Source organism: Talpa occidentalis, unplaced genomic scaffold (assembly GCF_014898055.3).
Source record: "Talpa occidentalis isolate TD23 unplaced genomic scaffold, MPIMG_talOcc4v2.1 talOcc4.11, whole genome shotgun sequence".
Classification (NCBI taxonomy): domain Eukaryota; kingdom Metazoa; phylum Chordata; class Mammalia; order Eulipotyphla; family Talpidae; genus Talpa; species Talpa occidentalis.
In genome coordinates, this window is record NW_023601104.1 from 9,499,372 (window position 1) to 9,521,360 (window position 21,989).

At 42.0% G+C, this 21,989-nt stretch overlaps 2 long non-coding RNA genes across 4 annotated transcripts in view; one reads left to right on the forward strand and one right to left on the reverse strand.

The window, feature by feature from the left end:
* Positions 1-12,877, forward strand: part of LOC119237900 (uncharacterized) — a 331,742-nt gene extending 318,865 nt beyond the window's left edge. Inside the window, exon 6 of the long non-coding RNA XR_008553840.1 lies at positions 12,800-12,877. This is a non-coding gene — a long non-coding RNA (uncharacterized LOC119237900). The remainder of the gene's footprint in view (positions 1-12,799) is intronic.
* The window catches only part of LOC119238476 (uncharacterized), a 94,230-nt gene that overhangs the window by 16,948 nt on the left and 55,293 nt on the right, over positions 1-21,989 (reverse strand). For 2 of the 3 annotated variants that reach the window (XR_008553837.1, XR_008553836.1), the window contains exon 4: positions 21,211-21,344. This is a non-coding gene — a long non-coding RNA (uncharacterized LOC119238476). The remainder of the gene's footprint in view (positions 1-21,210; positions 21,345-21,989) is intronic. The other variant, XR_005123587.2, reaches the window with a different exon arrangement.

The following is a 21,989-nucleotide window of genomic DNA, read 5'->3' on the forward strand; positions in this document are numbered from 1 at the left end:
ACCATGAGATACCATCTTACACCAGTGAGAATGGCACATATTAAAAAAACTAGCAACAACAAATGTTGGCGAGGGTGTGGAGAAAAAGGAACTCTTCTGCACTGTTGGTGGGAGTGCAAACTGGTCCAACCACTATGGAGAGCTGTGTGGAGATTTCTTGACCTACTAAACATAGAGCTTCCATATGATCCAGCAATTCCACTCCTAGGCATTTACCCAAAGGACACAGAAACATCAATTCCAAAGAGCACCTGCACCCCTATGTTTATAGCAGCACTATTTACAATAGCTAAGCTTTGGAAACAGCCCAAATGCCCAAAAATAGATGACTGGATCAAGAAGATGTGGTCCATATATACCATGGAATATTACTCAGCATTCAAAAAAGATAAACACATGCCATTTGCAGCAACATGGATGGCGCTGGAAGGGATCATGCTCAGCAAAATAAGCCAGAAAGAAAAAGAAAAATACCGGATGGTCTCACTCATAGCAGGAATCTAGAAAACTTAAATAAGGGACCAGGAAAATGAGTAACTATAAGAAAGTGAAAATCAAAATCAACAAAAAACTATGAACCAGAGACACTTTTTGGGGGGTGGGGGGTGGGAGGGGAGGGATGGGGGTCAGAATGGGGGGGTTGCAATTATATGGGGGAATCTAAAAATAAAATTTATTATTAAAAAAAAAAAAGAAATGGGCAGAAGAGCTAAAAAGAAACTTCTCCAAAGAGGAAATGCAAATGGTATATGAAAAAATGTTCAACATCACTTGTAATCAGGGAAATGCAAGTCAAAACTACAATGAGATACCATCTCACACCAGTGAGAATGGCACATATTAAAAAAACTAGCAACAACAAATGTTGGCGAGGTTCTGGAGAAAAAGGAATTCTCCTACACTGCTGGTGGGAGTGCAAACTGGTCCAACCACTATGGAGAGCTGTGTGGAGATTTCTTGAACTACTGAACATAGAGCTTCCATATGATCCAGCAATTCCACTCCTAGGTATTTACCCAAAGGACACAGAAACATTAATTCCAAAGGGCACCTGGACCCCTATGTTTATAGCAGCACTAATTACAATAGCTAAGCTATGGAAGCAACCCAAATACCCAAAAGTAGATGACTGGATCAAGAACATGTGGTACATATACACCGTGGAATATTACTCAGCAATCAAAAAAGATAAACACATGCAATTTGCAGCAACTGAATGGATGGTACTGGAAGGAATCATGCTCAGCGAAATAAGCCAGAAAGAAAAAGAGAAATACCAGATGGTCTCACTCATAGCAGGAATTTAGAAAACTTAAATAAGAGACCAGGAAAAAGACTAATCAATGCAAAGTAAAAATCAAAATCAACTAGCAACTATAAACCAGAGACACGCTACGGGGCGGGGAAAGGAAGGACTAGAGTCAAAATAAGGGGGGAGGTGCAATTGTATGGGGAATATAACCAAAATGAAAATGCATACATTGTGCAAAGATGAAAAAAGATGTAAGAATTATATAAAATAAAATATTTAAATAAAAAAAAACAGGAGGTTAGAGATAACCTCTAACATTCCTGCCAGCACTTGAATAGTTGCAATGTCATTTTACTGTCCCAGATGGAATAGGTAGCTCTGCCCAACTTCATGCAGAAGAAACTCTCCATAAAGGAGAACGGTGGTAACCTAAGAATGAGCAGGAATAAATTTCAGGTGATTCTTGTGTTTATCAGGATCCTACTTTGTTGAGTAGGTAGCTGCATAATAATGGTTATACTTTTTTGCTGTGGTTCCCAGCTTCCCAGGTTTGATTAAGCCTACTGAGAATAAATTTGTTTCTAGTACCCCCTTAAATCCTTCTTGAAATCTGGGGCAGAATAAATTTGTCCCTAGTACTCATTTAAATCCTTCTTGAAATCTGAGGCAATTGGTTTGGAACTGGTAATGTGATTTTCCTCACTTTTTAAAACAAGATTCTTGCCTTTCTCCCAAGTATAATAACACATCTTAGAGGTGCATATTTCCTCCAGATAACTATCTTTCACATCAAAAATCTTATGTTTAACTGACATGAGTTTTCCTTCCATGTTTCATTGTGCACATGTATGTAACCTCCAGTCCTTTGAGTCGGAGCTAGGGTGAGAGGTAGAGGGATGGGTAGGGCTCCTGGCAGTGAGCCTTGGATGTGAGTGAGACTGGATGGACCGGTTATGGAATTCTCTCTGATCATTAATCATAAATATTCTCTATTCAAACTCTGTTTTTCCCCTGATATGTGTTGTCAGATACTTTCCATCCTAATACAAGCAATTAAGTTTTGAGTTGTTTATATATCCTTGTTTTACCTCATTTTATTGGAAAAGGTTAATGACATGAAGTCTAGTTCATGAGTCAACACAATTGTATTTATTAAGGCATGCACTCAGTGCAAAACTGCAAGCTAGAAATGGAAAACTTGCTGTCATTAACTCCTGCTTGAAACTTTTGAAGTATAGAAAAAAGTCAAGCAGTATGCATTAATGTAAGATTAATAATAAGATTAATCAATTTTTTTGTTTCTTAATTTTTTTTAAGATTTACTTTTTTATTTATACAAGAGCTGGGGTACAGGCCAGAGGTGTGGGAGGGTGATAGGATTCACCAGAGACAGAGCAGGGAACAGAACAGGCAGACAGACCGAAAGCACAGCTGAGGGGAGCCGCAGGCGTGACAAGAGAGGTCTGCCTTGCCATGTGGGAATCTCCCTGGCCGGCCGGGAATTGAACCCGCACTGCAGAGGCTGCAGACAGCTTCACAGCGCTTTTCTCAACCCACTGCACCACCAGGGAGGCCCAATTCAATAAAATGTTGATGACACAAATATACAAGACACAAATCTCATATGTAAACGGGAACTTTGTAAGAGGGTCAAAATAGACGCATTCAGAATGAATGAATCTACCCATCACACAAAGCAATGCATTCCATTTTTCCAAACACAAGGTCCATCTCCATCTTTTTTCCCTCATTGGTCACATTGTTTTCATGAATTAAAAAGTGTGAGTCTGTTCTGCCTCATAATTTCAACAATTTTTATGTTTCTACTTTTGCTACCATGACATTTTATTGCCCTCTGAAAGTGTCTGGTATCTCTGTCTCCAAAGTGGATAAGTAGTGGAGAACCAAATAATCCAACCACTAAAAGTCTGGAAGACAGCTCAAACAATTGGCAGTCTTGTTTTCAAGTGCCATTATTAGTTTTGTTCCTTAAATCTTTTGGTTCTATCACCTTAGAGTGACTTATCCACTGCTAAATGGGAAAGATTATGCCTTTTTTCCTCCCAGAGAGAAGAATTTGAGGCTAGGTGCTACCTGAAGAACAGGATTATTATTCTTCCAAAGTGTGCAGGTCATTGTGTTTATTTCCCCAGAACTGTTTGTACTATGGCTTCAACCCACAGTATTTCCCACTAGGAAGGAACAAGTTAGAAAGTTATTTAGAACTCAGAGACATATACTCAAGTTAGCTTCTCATTCTCAACTTGACCTGTGGTCAATTGTGAAATTTAACCTACTCATTTTTTAGGTTAGAGACTAAGATGAAAGGCTAAATGGAGTTGGATAAAATGTCTGAAGAATGAGGATTTTGCTTGATGAGGGGCATTGTCTTCAAAGTTATGACAAAGATGATGATAAAGATGATAACCATGGATTGTATATTTTCCTTGAGCACCATTACCTAAAACAGGATAGAAATAAGATTGTCCCTGCTTTAAATTGTTAGATTTTCCATTGTGTTAAGATAAATTTTTCCTGCATTATTAACAATAATAGGATTCCTTTTCAGTCATATATCCAGAAGATAAACTGAAGGACTTTTCAAAGATCTTCTGTATCCCTAAGATATTTTCAACCTGCTGTTAATGCAAAGAACTTCAGAAACAAGTGAACAAACAAAAATGCATCCTGAGCTAAGAGGGAAATTACATGCTCCTCCTCCTAGCACCCTGGATTTTTCTAGCAACATGAATCTTCCTCTGGATGGGAATGGAGAGTTTTCTGTCCAGGACAGAAGAATTCCCAGCTTGAGCTTCAGAACTGGACTGAAGAAACCCCAGTTTCTCATTCACCATCATCATGAGTAGGCAATAAAATACACTAGGGCTTGTTTTTGAAATCCAAGGCTACAAGACACTTTACACCCCAGATTCCATCCTACCACAGTTGGGTGACAAGAGGTCAACATAGAGCCATTTTTAGGATTAAACAATACTGAGCCCTTGAAAATTACAGAGTATTTACTGTTGTCCCACAGTAATTGTGGGAAACATTTTGGATGGTCTTCTGAGAAATCCAGTGTAGTAAGAATGAAGAGAGAAAGCCACAATTTGAATAAAGGAAACCCAAGACTACAGTATGTAAAGAAATGATGAGAGTTCTTCCTCTCTTCTGACAAGACCCACAAACAGATGAGCTTTCTGATACTCACCAACAAGACTCACGCTTTGGACAATGGTTCAACAGCTTCATTCATTTCAACAAAAATTGAAGTGTTCTAGATAGCACGTAGGTACTGGGGATACATTAATGAACAATGTCCGATCCCTCTCTTCATATGACTTAAACTCTAAAAAGGACCACAGATGAGTAAGCCAAGTATTTCAATAAATATTCTTTCCCCTGCCTTTTTACCTGGAAGCATCCAATTCAGCTATCTGGTTGCAATTTACACATTAGCTCAGCAACAAAAAGCTCCCTTGACAGCATAGTTCTTCTTTTTCATAGTACTTTTCAAATTTGTCATTTAAGAATTTATTTGTGTAAATGATTTCAGTATACATCTCCTCCATAAGGAATATCATCTGGTTTTGACAGTATTCCTAGCACCTCAGACAATGTCTGGCACCCAGTAGATATTCAAAAGTGAATTTGATGAATGAATGAAAAGCATTAAAAGCAATGATAGAAGTATGCATGGAACACTCTATGAGCACAGAAAAAGGGGATCTATCCATACCAGAAAGCTCTGGAGAAGTATTCTGAAGAAGATAACTGATATGAACTTTGAACGATAAGGAGATGTTAGTTAACTAGGCAAAAAAAGAGGGAACAAGCACACCCAGTCATGAAAGCAGCTTCTATATTAGGGGAGCACTAAATGGCTTGCACTGTGAGAGCAATTGTAAGTAATGTAGCATTACTCGCAGGGCATTAATTGTGATGGAAGGCATAGCGGGAAACTTAGCTCAAGTACATGGAAAACTGTACATCATTCTGAAGAAATCTTTGACTTCCTCTGTAGACAAGAGAAGCCTTTGAAAGTTATAAATCAATTAAGGCTACTTTAAGAAGTAGCATGGTCAGACTGACAATGTATTTATCATTCTTTGGACAAAGCAGGGAAATAGTAACTCCCAAATCAAGATAAGCATTGAAGATACAACTCTCCAGTCCCCACCAGTCTCCCTAGCATGGAGCATTACAGTCAATATGGAGGTCCCCAGTGCATAATTTCATGGCAAATATTGGCTAAGCACATTACATGCACCCAGCTCTTGTGTGGTTACATGAGAAGTAAACAAATCTGGTTAGGGAAGCAAAACACAACTATGAAACACCAGAGAATAAAATTACACATAAGTAGGTAATGTAAACTAAAAAAAAAAAAAGGCAAAACAAACTGAGGACAAAGCAGAACCAGAGATGTGTGGGGTGAGTGGGGAAAGACTCTTTGTAAGAAATAATTCTTGATTTTAAGAAAGTGAGGGGAGTGAAGAGACAGGACTGTAGGGAAGGTGCTCAGATATGGGCTGCTGTGGAAGCCACAGTGTGATCTAATACCAACCAGCGAAGGCTGCCTGCGTGGTTTGGACGGGCTATTTGAGGAAACGTGATGGTGGCTCTCACCAATTTATTGTAGTAAATATTGTTTTTAATTTTTTTGAAATCATCCCATTTTTCTTATTAACATACTGGTATATTTCCTACCAGTTTTTGGTAATAGTTTATTTATTTATTTATGTACTTATTTATTTTTCCTCTAATGAGGTAGCACTGGTTTACCACACTGTGTGATTTAGGGGAATGTGCTCTTATGTCCTCAATGTTTGCCACTACCTCAACCCCCACCTTCCTAGCACTCATAGTCCTTTGTCATAGATCCTTGTACCCTTGTGGAATAGCTGCTATCTTTTAAGCTCTTCAGAATGACTGCCTCCCTTCCTGAATGTGTCAGTCTTGAAGTCTTCATGTGGGGCTGAGCGAGGCAGGTGTAGTGCTTGGCTTGGTTGAGTTGGGCAGTTGGCTGTGGGGGCACCTGGTCAAGGGAATTGGAACATTCTGCAAAGGGGGAGGGGACTGCCACATGGAGACACATAGGGCAAGCGTCGGAGCCTGATTTTAATGGTTGCTTTGTGGCCATGGAGAAGGAGGTCTTTGTTTGTAGGAAATACACACTGAAGTACACAAACAGGTTGAGTTGGAGAGCAGACATGTTAGGATGATATGTCAACGATTACTCTCAAATGCTTTAGGGGAGGAGGTGTTTTGTGTTAAGCTTACAACCTTCCTGTAATTTAAGATATTTTTAAATTATACTATTTAAAAAATACTTAAATATTGTTATCTCTGAATTTGAGCTAATTCATAGACATATCACACTTATTAGACTCTTCAGAATTGTTTGCTTATATTTTTAATTCTGTTTGTGTAAAAAAGTGAAAAGAATAAAACAAATAAAAGGAAAAATAAGAGAAAAACAAAATCCCAGAATCCAAACCCTAGTTGCTGAGATCATCCCAGAAATGCCTTAGTCCCTGGGCTTTGTTTTGTCCTATCAAGTGAAATCAGTCTTTATTTTCCTATTGCTGTTGCTCCAATTCATCCATTCAGTTGCTTAACAGGGACTTCCATGTGCCCAAAACTGTGCTAAGTGTCCAGAATGCAATGGGAAGGAGAGCAAATCCTCTACCTCTGTCACAGTTTAGTGTTTTTGCAACCCATCCCATTGATAAAAGATAATGTTAGCATCTGAAAAAGTCCCCAAAGTGTAGAACCCTTTTTACTTGTTGACTCCAGGCTAGCAAAGCTCTTCACTTTCCCCCTACACCTGCAATACCTGCCTCTCCACCCGTTCATTCATTCAGCCAGTCTCTGACTACTTTATAAAGCAGTGCCCTCTCCTCTCTCCCTGTCAACTCCTTTATCTCATTTTATTCACCTCATTTCATCTCACTCCATGAACACAGGATCTTTAGTTTTTTGCTTGTATATTTCAAGCACCTAAAGCATAATCTGATACATGAGAATTTAGTAAATATTAGTTGATGAGTGAATGAATGAATGAATGAATTAGTACTATGAAGGGACAGGGCAGGAGACTATAGGAATGTGAAGTTAGATGCCTATATGGACCTGGAGAAGCTAGGCAGTAAGGACAGACTTTCCTGAGGAAAAGCCTACTTTAGGTAATGTTTTACCGTAAGTGCTTTTACAAACAATAACTCATTATAAATCTTACAAAATCCTAGGTGGTATTATCCCACTTGACAGAAGAGAAAACTGTCTCCATGGTTCCTGAAAACAGGAAATCAGAGGTATTTCAGTTGGAGAATCAAACCCAAAAAAACCCAAAAAACAAAAACATGAATTCAGCAGACAGTAGGAAATCTGTCAGGAAATAACACACCCAGTCTACCTTATCACTCAACACCAAGAACACTCCAATTCAACTGTCTGAGTTTCTAATTACAAGGCAACCATTTTGGTCCTCAGAAATGTCCAGTCACAACAAAAGGCACTTAAGACTGAGTCATTTTTGATTGTTTAAAATTTAGCTTTCCCACGTCTCTATTAACAGGGATAGTATTCTTTAAGTTGTTCTGTAGTGGTGTTGGTGATGAGTCACATTTGCATAGGCTTTTCTATGTGCAAAGCAGTTTTAACTCATGATTTCATTTGGTCCTTTCAGTAATAGGAGTTTTTATTCTACAAATATATATGTGTGTGTGTATGTGGGTGTGTGTAAAATTGAAGTTCAAGGATGCCCTCTCGGTCTCAGAGCTAAATAGTAGCCTCAACCTCACCTTCCTTATATAATCTTTCTTTCTTTGAATGGGCTTGGCTGTATGCCAATAAATCCTTATTTACAAAAGCAGGTATATTTGGTCTGTGGGTTACAGTTTGTTAACATCTGCCATTTACTTGTTTAATAATGTTTTCTGTGGCAACACTGGCTTATAAGATGTTATGTTTCAGATTTACAGCATTATTACTTGACATTTGTATACTCTACATCATGATCACTATCAAAAAATCTAGTTTTCAACTTTCATCTTTTAATAAGATGGTGAACCCTCATCTGCACAAGATAAAATTCAGTTTTACAGCAACATACTATCAATAATTACCCAAATAGGCCAGCGAAGTTATATGAGAGTATCAGTAGCTGGAAGCTGTATGAAACTGAGGTCATGGCTGAACTGGTGTTCAGATTGGGGCAGACACCCACAAACTCTCCTGCAGTCAGTATCATCATCATGGTGTATAGATGATTTTTATATCCCAAAAAACATAAAACTGGGAAAAATCAAAAGGAGTTCTGTTGATGTTCTTATTATTTACTATAGCTTTAATCCAGGTTGGCTAGTAGTCAAAGGTAAGTATTTCAAGCATTGATTGATTGGGGGCTATGAAATCTTCCCTGACCTCTAGTAGGGGAAGAAATGATGCCTCCCGAATTAGGAGTCAAACCACAACTCACTCATTTCTGATAAGCAGAAAAGAGGTCACACTGGAATTGTCCAGCTTCCCTCTGGAATGCCCCTCTGAAGCTTTGGCTGAGAGTGGGGAAATCCATGTCATCACCTTTCCACCACGCAATAGTCACAGTTATTAGAGACTTCCAAGGCACTCAGATCCAGGTTTAGGTCACATGGGGGCCTAAACAATGGGATTCCTGCTCCCAAGGACAGAGGAAACTCTAATTGCATTTCTCAGTCAACACACACGCTACACTTCCACCTGAGACATTTGTTGTCTAAGCACTGACCAGACTGAAGTGGCATGGTATGAAATAGTGATCTCTGATCTTCTATGGTCTCAGAAGGAACTGGGATCACTGCTTTTCTGCTCAACAAACAGGACTTTCAGCCCCAAAATCACTGGTTTCCAGCCTGAGGGCAAACCTCTCTAGAAAGACCTTGGCTCCTTCATGCTGTGATGGCATAAAACAAGAGCTTTGTTGGAGTTAAAACATGGAACTCTGAGTACTTCGCAGCGGAAACCTGTAGCTTCTTTAGGTGAGGAGCAACCAGGGAGAGATATGGAAGTGGAAGAGACAAATGCAGTGACAGGAACAACTGGCATGGTCTCAATTAGGGGTTAAAAAAAAAAAAACCTTGAAAGAAAAGCACAAGAGACAAAGAGCATCATCCCACTGCAGCAAGGAAACCTTCCCTGACTGCATGTGATATAACAATACCCTCCTTCCCCAAGATTCTCTGCCTGTCCCCTCTGGATACCACGATATATGGATGATGGGAACTCTGGTAATATACAACTCCATTGCCAGAGCAAATCATTCCCATATAAATTGCTGTCACTTATGTAGTTGACACTCAGAACCCTGCTATCTCAGAGTGACACTGCTCTATGAGTCTTCTATTATTTACATATCCATATTGTCCAGATGATTCCCATTTAGTTTGCCCAGTACATCATCTCACACAGATATTCCCACCCTACGTTGCAACCTAGGTCCCCTTTATTAAGTGTTTTCTCATGTGAGCCCAAGTTAGAAATTACTAGAAGCTGCTATGTACTTATTCAGTCTCACCAAGCTATCACTGACACAAAAGAGAAATAAGCTCCTTCAGCTGCTAATGAAAAGCACTTAAGGCAAACCCTTTCTCCATAATTGGCTCACAGGGCTTCCAACCTTTTGCAACAGTAATGAATTAGGCCATTTCAAATATGGAGAATGTAAGACAGACCTTGGAAAATGAGGGTGGAGAACATAATTGATAGTGGAGACATACACTGCTACATACTACAAAGTTCATCCTGTCATTTTTTCATCTGCTGACAATAGTAAAGAACCAAGAAACATCTGGCCTGAAATGCAGCCATATCTTTTTAAAACCCAGTCTAAGAGATCTACTGCCTCATAATAAAGAATCCTGTTCTCCCACCAGCATAATCAGAACTGTTCTTAACACACCACAAACAAAAGTCCTTTGACTTCAACAACGTATGCCATAGAGTCCCTCTCTTCTCTCTTTAGGATACTATGCTTGGCTATTAGGCCATGTAGCAGAGCTCCAGCAATCCCCTGATGCTGCATCCAGCCTCTTCAACTTGGAGAGCTTCAGACCACCCAGTTCACTGAGTTTGTCAAGTCCTGCCAGGAAGCAACAAGTGTAACTAGGGAGGGACCTGGGAGAGAAGGGAATTAACCTGTGACACAGGTGGTGTCCCAATGACTTTATCACCTGAGATAGCACTTTCTCCATTTGGTATGTGATGAAACTAATGATGAAAAAGGTTAACAAACTGGCCAACATCACATGATTCAAACCCAGGCCTTGAGTCAAATGCCATGCTTTTCCTGCTGTACTGCCCCAATTCTGGAGCCATGCACAGGGCGTGAAAAATGAGAAATGCTTAGGCATTGATACTTTATCTTAAAAGCAAGAAAAACTCAGCATAAACTTTTTTATCTTACATATTACACTCTGGAAGGAATGTACAGATCTTATTGAAGGAGGATAAAATTGGAGGTAAGGAGTCCAGTAAGGTTAGTGCAATATTCCAAATGAGTGTTGATAAGTGCTAGATATAAGGTGTGTGTCGGTTAAGATCCCATGGTTTCAAACAACATAAATAAATCCAGACATTCCTATCTGTTGGTTACTTTGGAAGAACCTTCACTTGAAGGATTTGGTGGGCTCACATGTCTCTCAGGAGGCTGACAGGTAAGATTTGATAATGTAACATAACCAAAAGCTCCAAAAGTCTGGCACACTGGTAGAAGAGGGACTCTTGGGTGGTCAAGCAATATGGTTGGGATGCTTCTGCCACTACCTTGCAACTAGTGGTCCCTAGTCATTCCTCTGCCCTCTAGCCAATCACTCAAGTTCAGAGACCTAGGACAGAGCAGCTGCCTGGCCAAATTTAGGTCACACATCAGGATCTAGTTTGGATTATAGGACATGAGAGGGTGAATCTTTCACTCTTGGATTCCGTGATGGAACACACAAGTTAGGAATTACTTCCAAGAGGATGTACAATGTACAATGAATGGTGGTAATTTGCCTCACTGGAAATCAGGATTCTACTTGGAAGGTGGAATGGATATTGGGCAGTACAAATATGATCAATGTCCTCAAGAAGCAGTAGTAGTGGATTTGGGGAGGAGACAATGGCATTTGAAGTGCTGTAAGCTTTTGATTACTAGTTGAGAGTCCATGGTGTGCAGGACAGTGGCCCAGAGTTGTTATTAGAGTTCTAAGAAACATAAAACTCACATGGAAAGTGAGACCCAAACACAAAGATAAGTGACAATACTAAATCACATATATCATGTGTAGATGCAGATAATAAGGCATATGAGATTCAGAGAATGGAGATAATATCAAATCTAAAACTTAAGAAAGTCATCCCTGCAGACTTTGAGGTGTATGTAGAATTTGGGTCAGCAGATGGGGAAAGAGAAAGCATTCTAGGCAGGAAGGATGATCTGAACAGAAACATAGAAGTATAATATAAAAGGTGCTTTTGGGAATCAATATCCACAGTGATGTAGGGGAAAGAGTTCTTATAAGAAGCCTCTCCTAACTAGGGAGAGGTCCACAAAAAGGTCCACAAAAAGGGACAATTTCCCCCTTCTCTTCTTGTTTAGTTGACCTTGGTCAATTACTAAGGGTTGCATTTCCAGGCTTTAGGGAGAAAATTAAGGAAGGTGTTGTACTTGTAGGACTGAAGGGTTGGGCTTAAATGTGTCAGTGGTAATGAGAGGAGAAAGAAAACAGATCAGAGAGACTTGGCATCAAGCTTCAAGTTCCTAACTCCCCTTCCTGGACCAGAGCCACCTGGGATGGTCCTAATTCATACAGTTCGTTGTCAGGCTGCCAATGCCCTGCACTACCCCAGCTGCCCCATTATCCTCTCTAACGCTCCTTCCCACCTTTCAGCAACATATCTCTCATCGAGCCCCAGGACGAGGTCAATGGCAGGCAGTGGAAGTGGACCATGACTTCCCAGTGGCAGGGGTATTTTGCCCTGGCAGATATTTAATGGGATCAGACCTTAGGGGACCAGCGCTCCCTCCAGGCTTGTGCCTCTTTAGCATTCCCACTTCCTTATGTGGTACTTCAGGTGGGGTCAAGGGGCAGTGTGCTGATCATACCACCAGCTGATAGTTTCAGGAATACGTCAGGCTTCCAGGACCCTGCCAGCAGTTGGAGATGCTTCCATTTCTATTTCATTTCACTTTCATCCATTTCATTTCCTGCAGGCTCCAGATTCTTCTTCTCTCTTCCAGTTCTCAAGCATGATGCACCAAGCTCACTATGTTGGGTCATTAAAGTGGGATTGCAGAGGACCAAGATAGGCCACAACCACAGTACATAGGTAGCAGGCTTTTCCTTTAAAGAGACCCAGAGGCATGGCAGGATGTGTTTTCCCATCATGAAGGGATGTCCTTGGCAGCTTATTTCCTTCCCGTTGTGCTATTTTTCCCTGTGATGACATTAGTTGCATTTAAAACCTAAACTTGAATTTGTAGCCAGTGGAACAGTAGAGTAAAAATGTTTTCCATTTCTCTAGTTCTTTACAACATTCCATGGACTAATCAAGAGCAGCCAGATATGTGGTCCAGGCCCTACAAGCAGCCTTTAGAAGCCGGAAAAGGTAAGGAAACACAGTCTCCTCTAAAAACTTCAGAAAGATGCTGAATTTTAGCCCAGTGAGATCTTCTTAAAATTTCTGATGTCCAGAACTGTAAGATAGCAAATGTGTGTTGTTTTGAACCAGCAAGTTTGGAATAATCTGTTGCAGCAACAACAGGAAACTAATAAAGCTTCCCCTAGAAACAGTTAGGGCCAGCTCAAGGTCCAGTAGCTTCTATAGACTTCTAGCATCTCTGAGGCCACAGTCTGCATAACTACAAGGAATTGTTTAAGCCCTGTTATGAGGGCTTATGGGAGGGTTTGTTCCCACAAACTAGGGAGAGTCTTTGAAGAATCTCTCCAAGTTATTAAAGAAGGAAGGAAGAGAGCTGACTTCTCACCTCTCCTGGACTCATACACCCCGGAGGACCATGTTCCACTGAGATTTTTGTTCACTGAGATTTCCTGTGGCACGTTTGTGTCTTGCTACTTTCCAAAGATGTCTCTTTCTTCCCAGTAAAATCGAGAAGAGCCAATAAGGTGCAGGCCAGCTGCTGGGTCTCCTTTCCCTCACACATACCACATATAAAATAGGAAGATGGTCTCCAAAGCTGTAATTTCTTCCTAGCAAGTGTCTTGGGTTTCACTTGAGTGGTTAATGATGATGTCACCCGAGCGCCTTAGGATGAGGCATTTCCAACCTTCAATTAAAGGACTGTGATTTACTCTATATATTAACATCCAGAACAATAAACACAGTGGAACACAGTCATTAGAGGCAGCCATAATCCATGGCCTGCTGTGTATTGATGTCAACCCTGCTGCATTTGACATCTGAAATAAATCCAAAGAAAGCACTGCAGTTTCAAAGCTGGGACTGCACTGAGGATATCCACCCTGATTGCATTCCATCTGCCCACCTCCATCTTCTAACTTATTGACATCTTGGGTTCAACCCCATAGTTAAAAGCCACTTGTCTTTTGCAGAAGGACATCTAGGCCAACCCTCTTCCTGGCTTGGAATAATTGATTGAACCCAATGATCCTTCTCCATAGGGTAAGGAACCAATTCAGGCTGTTTTGATTCCTAATCTAAAGGATGTCAGAAAGGAATAGGGCCAAAGACATTAAAAACAAAAATAAGGGCCTCCCCTGGTGGCGCAGTGGTTGAGCTCTGGGCTGTGAAGCTGCCCACAGCCTCTGCAGCGCCGGTTCGATCCCCAGCCACCAGCGAGGGTCCCACATGGAGCGCCGACCTCTCCTGCCGCACCCGCTGCTCCCCTCAGCAGTGTATTTCGTCAGTCTGCCTATTCTGTTCCCCGCTCTGGTGAATTCTCTCACCCTCCCACACTTCTAACTGTACCCAGGCTTGTATAAATAAATATTTAAAAAATAAAAAACAACTGACCTTCCAATACGCAAGGCAAACAGGGAGTAGAGTAGATAAAATGGAAAACAAGAAAAGCAAGAGGAAATTTTTTCCTGAAATTTTTTAGCTGAAAAACACCTTATCTGAGTTTTCTCTTCAGATATTTCCCATATTCGTTTGGTGCAGACATTCACCCAGTGTCACTTAGGGGTTTGGAATAAGTGCTTGGGAATAATGTGTTTCACTCCAGAAAGCAGAGACCTAAGTATTAATTGGATCACTTAGTCTAAATGGAGGAGAAAAAGAATACTTCAAATATCAGTACCCATCATTTACAGAGCACTTACTGTGCCAGGCATGTGCTCTTCAGGTGTTCTATGCACCTGATCTCATTTCATTCTTACTACAACCTCCTAAGCTAGGTACCAAGAACTCTGTTTTGCAAATGAGGAAAGGGAGCCCTAGAGCTCTTCGGTCCCTTTCACAATGCCTGGAGTAGAATTCAAGCTCAGCCCAGCACCAAAGCTCATAGGAACCACATGAAAAGCGCAGTACTTCTTCCTGCAGCCCTGGGTCATATTGTCTCATCTTGTCAAACAGCACAGTTGCAATTTCTGGGTGTCCAGCCACCTAGATGTCTAAGCTGAACTCTTCAGGGGATACAAAAATAAAACAGGATTCAAAAGACTCCCCTGTCAGGTTGTGGGGTGGCAGGGCAGGGAAGTCTCAAGGTTCATATTATGCACTTTGTGTTATATGAAGAGATGTGCTTGGGTCAGTGAAGCGATGGAAAGATGCTGTAGAGTGAGATGGGGAAGTAAGAACACAAAGCAAGCCTCAGCAGTCTAGGCGTGCTGGACCGACAACACCATGACTGGGATAAAAACACAGGCTGTATTCAGCGGGCTAGCAGCAACTCCCTAATGGCTGATGGGGTGAATCTTGCACATAATTCCCTAGGGGAGGATCTGATATGGTTGCTTGTCACATTTACCCTGGAGCGCCCCTAAGGAAGGCACTTTTAGACCTGGTCAGTTCTGAGATAGAGACTGTCTGCAGCCAAACCATAGTGCTGCCTGAGTTCTCAGCTCCCTGCTTGTCAGGGGGTTAGCAGAGCCAGTGCGTTCCTACAACACAGCACAAGCAAACTTGATGGACCTCGGACCACAGTCATCAGACTTGCCAACCCAGCAGAGATATAGATGCTCCATGTGTGTGGATCTTGAGAAGCAAATATAAGTGACTTGCAGCTTTTCCGTATTATCTGCACTATTGATACTCTCTAATAAGTGTTTTTCATTTTGTTTTATGTCATTTTACTTTGTTTTTGATAATGTTTTGGTTTATAAAAGGAGATCAGAGAGTCTCAGCACACCACTCTGGTTCTCTAAGCACAGGGCCTTGGGACTTGCTGGATATGCCTGTGCCAAATGGTGTTTGGGGAGGGTTTTTCCTAGTACACCTTTCTTGCCTAGTACACCTTTCTTGCCTAGTACACCTTTCCTAACACCCAGGACTGTTCGTGAGTTGGGAGCATAAAAGTGAGAGCCTCTCTGGTGGAGGCTTCCAGACCTCTCCTGTGGAGCACACTTACTAGACTTGCAAACCTTATGGGTCCTGCGAACTCTCACACCATTCACCATGCTGGTTGGCTACACCCATGGGCTTTCCCTGAACACGGCTGCCACCTGCTGGACCAACCTAGAACTGGCTGCTGGTCCACATAAGGCGGATACCTGGCCAGCACAGGAAGTGTTGGAGAACAGATTGTCAAGTTCATTCCATGGTTTTCATTCCAGAGTGAGCTTCTAACCTGGCCTTAGCACACACGAATCTGTTTTCTTAATAGCATTTGGAGACCTAAAGTCTACAAAATTCCTCTGATAACTCATCTGAGAGTTTAATCACCCTCACAAATATTTTCCCTATTTGTGATCTCAATGATGCTTCTGTTTAGGTTAATTTCCTACTGGTCTTTCTTGATCAGAGATGAAAAGCAGTTGTGTCAATTTGCTGGGTAAGAGCTCTTTATGAGCGTGGAGAAAGAGCGATGCTTATGCCTCCCTTCTCTGGAAAGATCCCAAGTATTATTTTTCTTTAAATTGACTTCCTTTAGCCTATTTTAAAACTTATTTATCAACTCTGTGACTCTCCTCTGAATGCTCTCAATTTCTTGACATTTTTCCTTACTTGGAGATAGGAAACTTTTAGTGAGGATTTGGCTAAAATCAAGTATAGTACTTAACAGTATTTTGTCTACTCTCCAAATGCCCACTCCTTTGTTAAATATTTTCTGAGAACCTACTGTGTGTGAGACATAAAGGTAAGGCCTGTGTGAGCTATAAGATTAATGACTCATGAACTTTCCAGAAAGAGGGAGGAGCTGTACAATGCCTGCACACACATCAGCCTAACAGTGTATGAGACAGGTATAGGCATCCAGGCAACAAGAAGTCAGCATGAGGAGAGAATGCTTTGACTTCATGTAAGCAGTCAGGCCGAACTGGTTTTTGAAGGTGTGATATTGTGAGTCATAATAAGAAATATGTATTTAGTCTTAGACCCCATTTCTGGTGCAGAGCTCCTAAAACCTTTAGAATTTCCAGTGAGGTGAGCAGCAAAGGAGTCTCTTGTTATGTAAATGAGGTGACTTTTACTATCCCTTCCCCCAAGGATAGGGGCTGGTTTCCAAGAGAAGCAGCCATGTGATGATTGGAGGGTTGAAGCTTTCAGTCCCACCCCTCGACCTAGAGATTGAGTTTAATCACCAAGGGCCAATTATTTCATCAATTATACATATATAAGGAAGCCTCTATAAAGACCCAGATTGGAGTTTGGAAAACTTCCAGAGTTGTCGAACACACACAGATTTGGGGAAGAATGGAGAGAGCAGGGAAACCATGAGCCTTTGCCTCCAACCTTGCCCTGTGTATCTCTGCCATCTGGCTGTTCCTGACTTACGTTTTTTTTTATAATAAACCAGTAATAGGGTAAATAAAATATTTCTATGAACTCTGTGAGCCACTCTAGCAAACTAACCAAACCTAAGGAGGGATCGTTAGAACCTACAATCCACTCAGTAGGTCAGAAGCATAGGTGACAACTTGGACTTGTGATTGGCATCTAAATTGAGTGGGTCTGTCTGGAGGAGGGAGCGCTTGGGCTGTGGGCTGTGGTGTTCTCTTAAAGTCAGTAGGGTCAGAATTGAGTGGAATTTAGGGCAGCGCCTCGCTGGTGTCCAAGAACTGCTTGGTGATGTGGGAAAGTCCTGCCCATTGGGACTGGTGACCAAGTTGCTAGAAGGATACATAGAATATGGTTGGAGCAGAGAAGAAAGGGTATAAGGAGAGGAAACAGGCAGAGAGCACAGCCTGACGAAAGTCCTGGGGACAGTGAATACCAGGTGTGGATTTGAGCTCTTGGTTGCCTCTGAGCTTGTCAAGGGAGACTAAGAGAAAAACAGATTAGGTCAGATTGTGAGGCCTCCCCAACAATGGAGAGCCATTAATGAATAGCGGTATTGTGTTTACTTTATGTAGCTCCTGTTGGATTTTAACTTGAAGACGACTTGTTTTTCACCATGCTGACCCAAAATCATTCTCAGCTATTCTTAGAGTCGCTTTGCCCCCCGTCTACTCTTGGCTGTTGGTTTTGACTTGTTTATTCCAAGCCCCTGTTTGGTTGTCACTCTTTGTTCCTCAGTTTCTGAGAAGTCTGTCTTAAACTCTCACACTGTTCGCTCATGCTCCCCTAGTCTAATCTCTGACAAGATGAACTCCAGCTGCAAATTCTGCTGTTGTCACGCCTCAGTGCCTTCCTTGACACAGGTCTTTATACTTCTCTATCCCACCGGGAGACTTAGCAAGTTAGATGACAATAACCTCAGCTGTCTCTGTCCACAAGCCATACCCCAACCATTTCCACAGAATAATTTTAGCTTTCCTGGAAGAATTTGCCTATGAAATTGACTGAAAGTAGAATTTGAAACAAATTGGATCTGCTAGGAAGTCAACCCGCTTTGAACTTTTGTTTCCAACTGGGATGAGGATAGAGGAAGACATGAGAGACACGCCCTGCATCCCTCTTGCCAAAGGGCTTCTTCCCAGGAGAAAGTTTCAAAGACAAAAGTTGACATATTATAAAACACAAAAAAATGAGCCGCAGGTGGCACCCAGAACTCTGTTCCCTCTTCGAATCAGTCAACCTCTCTCCTTCCCCTCCTCCTTTATCATCAGACTGGCTCTGTTTGATTCATCTGTTGACAAAGACAAGACCTTCTCTCTGGAGTGTTTTCTGCTGCAATCGGTTGCCTTGCTGCTCCAGGCTCACCCATCTCCGCGGGCAATAAGTTGCATGCACATTTTCTTTGAGCCACTTTCTAGCCCGATTCTTATTCTTCTTTTTACTATTACTCGCCTTCAGCATCTCTCTGTCAGGAGTATGAGATGAAAAAATGCTAACAACCTGAAAATTAGTGAACTCCCAACTCCAGTTCTGTCAGGTACTAGAATTAACATGAGTCTTTATATTGGGAAAAACCTAGAGGGTCACGAGGATCACAGAGTAAGGACAGAGCAAGGGATTAGGCAGGGAATCTGAAGTCACAAATAAGAATTATATCTTGTCTTACTATATCTTTATTGATTTTGTTAGGTACTTTCTAAGATAATTTCACATCGATTATTTAATTCTTAGGATGGCCTTCTAAATTAGATGTTAGAGCTCCTGTTTTGTAGATGGGGGAAACTAAGGCTGATTTTTTTTATGCCTTCGAGTGAATTGACAGCAATTTTAATATGCCATTTCTTGAATTAAAGGCAGAAAGCAAAGCATTGTGCTTGAGATGCCAGAGTCTAATGATAAATTAATTCTGACAAATGTCTAAGCATGGCACTGTAAGAAATGATGGGAAAAGCATGCATACTTGTAGTCCTGAGCCTAGAAACCTCACTTGGAAATCTGCCATTCCTTACCCATAGCAGCATCAAGCTTCTTGTGAAGAATCATTTCCATTTCTGGCCCTGAGCTTAGCCACAAATATGGCTTAAAAACAAGATGAAGCTGGGACAGGACAGTAACCACAGGGTGGTAAAAAGTGATCACAGCTGGATGTCAAGAAGGGAATAGGGAGGGAGCTGGGCGGGTGAAGATAATATTCCTCTGAACTGGCCATTTCTGCTCACTCCCAAGGAGGGAATAAAAAAACATAGATAAAGTCTTTAGGTGATAGATGATGCTGACCTGACTCAAACCCCCAGGAAGTCTTAAAAATGCTCATCGGAAAGAGTAGCCTTGGATTACAACACAGGCCCTTCAGGAATGTGCAATGTGCTCCTTTGTTTGTTTAAGTATCTGGTGATTTTAGAGGCTTTTACAAGTAGCCAGAGTAGATCCCAAGATTCTCCAAGCCTTGACTTCCTCTATGCATGACCCATAATAGGCCGAGTATTTGTTCACTGGGTGTCCCACACCTGTGCATTGCCCAAAGCTTCCACAGCACCTCACGCCTAGAAAGCCGTTCCCTTACTTAGAGGAGCCGGTGTTTGTGTTTCAGGCATGCCTTGAGTCCTGCTTCTTCCTGGCGCTTTCCCTGGTCACCCAAATTCACAGCATTCTCTTGACACGAAATTCAATTACTTAGATTTTTGCAACCAGTGCTATCGTTCCTCAATACCACTGGCAGGACACAATACCTGTTTTCTCTCTGAAGAGAAGAAACTATATTTCGCGATTTGTTTTAATACTGCTAGTATTTGTTGTACTTTCACATTTTCAAAGAACTCTGGGTACATCGTCTTATCTGATCCATACAAGAATGCTGTGAGGTAGATGGCTATTAGGACCCCTTTGGTTGCAAGTAACAAAAGTCCAGCTTGCTGGAACTTAAGTAGAAACGGGAATTTAGGGCCTCCCCGGTGGCGCAGCGGTTGCGCGCTGGATTGCGAAGCTGCCCGCGGCCTCTGCGGCGCCAGTTCGATCCTCTGCGGCGCCGGTTCGATCCCCGGCTGCTCCCCGGCCACCAGAGGAGGGTCCCACATGGCGCGCAGACCTCTCCTGCCGCCCGCTGCTCCCCTCAGCAGTGTACCTCGGTCCTTCTGCCTGCTCTGCTCCCCGCTCTGGCTCTGGTGAATTCTCTCACCCTCCCGCGCTTCTGACTGTACCCAGTGCTTGCATAAACAAACAAACAAATAAATAAACAAATAAATAAATAAAACATGCCTCTATTAAAAAAAAAAAAAAGAAATGGAAATTTAGTTCTCATAGAACCCAAGGAAGATTCCAGGATAGATTTGGTGAGTTCAGGACTCGAGTAAGGGATTTGGTGCCTCTAAGAAAAACTTTCTCCTTCCCTGCCTCCCACACTCTCCTCCCCTTCCCCACCCCCCAACATTTATATTACTGACATTCTCTTCTGACCCTTTGGGTTAGTCCTTTGGGGTGCAGATATTCTCTTCCCATGTCAATATGTATAAAACATAAGTCCTCAACAGAATCGCAATATTGGAGGGAGAAATAAATCTCCAAAGAAAGGCAAGGTCTACACTAGAGAAAAATGGGAGGACATGACACATACTGAAAACAGATCCCCACCACTGAAGATTATCCTTATTACCCTCTGCTGTCCAAAGGATAGTCAATCCCACTCCTAGCTACAGTACTGTCTCTCAGATTGTGACCCTCTGGCTTGCCGCTCTAAGAGTCACAGCCCTCTTGTTGGCCCCCACGGCTCACAGCTTGGCTCTTGCAGCCCATAGCCAGAAGCCAGACTCCTGTGGCTCGTGGCTGGAAGCCAGGAGCAGACAGGCTTTCGAGGCTGGAGGCTGATCTCCTGTGATGGGATGTTGGTGACTAGGAGCGGCCAGCTTCATGTCCTGGCTCCTGCCATGGCACCTGGCAGCCTGATCGGGCTCCTGCCCTATGGATGCTGCTCCCAGTGCATGCTGCAGTCCTGTCTCCCCCTCAGGGGAGTCCTTTCTCACCTTTGTTCTGTTGCAATCCAGCTGAGAGGAGAGGAGTCAGTCTTCACTCTGCAGGCACCTTGCCGCCCATCTCCATAACAAATACTCTTAAGATCCAGGTCATCTTTAGATGTGGAGGAAGTTGAAAAAGAAATCTTCAGGAATGATAAGTAACAAATACATCAGAGATATTAAGCAATTAATGTTCCCAAAACAGTTATGTCTACTTGTATTCTTTTGCCCAAACTATGCCTTTTACCTCCATCTTAACCCCCTTCTTTAATCTCTGGCTGGAAAAAGCCCATTCACTTTCAGATCCCACTCAAACATCTTTTCTCTGTAGCTTTAACTCACTCAAGAAATAAGTCACTGATTCCTAGACACTGTAGCATTGGCCTTGCACATTTGATACGATCTTGTCCTCTTCCTACATATCCTGACAAGACTGTGAGGGCCTCTAGGACAGATTTATTCTCCTGTAGCTTATTGGCGTTTGGGTCTCCAGTGCTTAGCACAGAGCCTTGTGCATAGGAAGTACTTATGTATGCTTATGGCATGAATGGACAAGTGAATGAAAGATGGGAAGTAGACTGAATTTACTCGTTGGATTAGAAGTTGCACAAATGGATTCCAAAGTGATTTACAATTCAGTCTCTTGTTACTTAGAGGTGTACCAAGACTGAAGTCCTAGAAAGGAAATCAGTTGGTCTTGGAGGGGGATCAAAAGAAACAACTCAGTCCCTAGCATTGTTATGTCTGGAATGCCGAAGGAAAAAGAAAGAATAAATATAAGCTTGCAA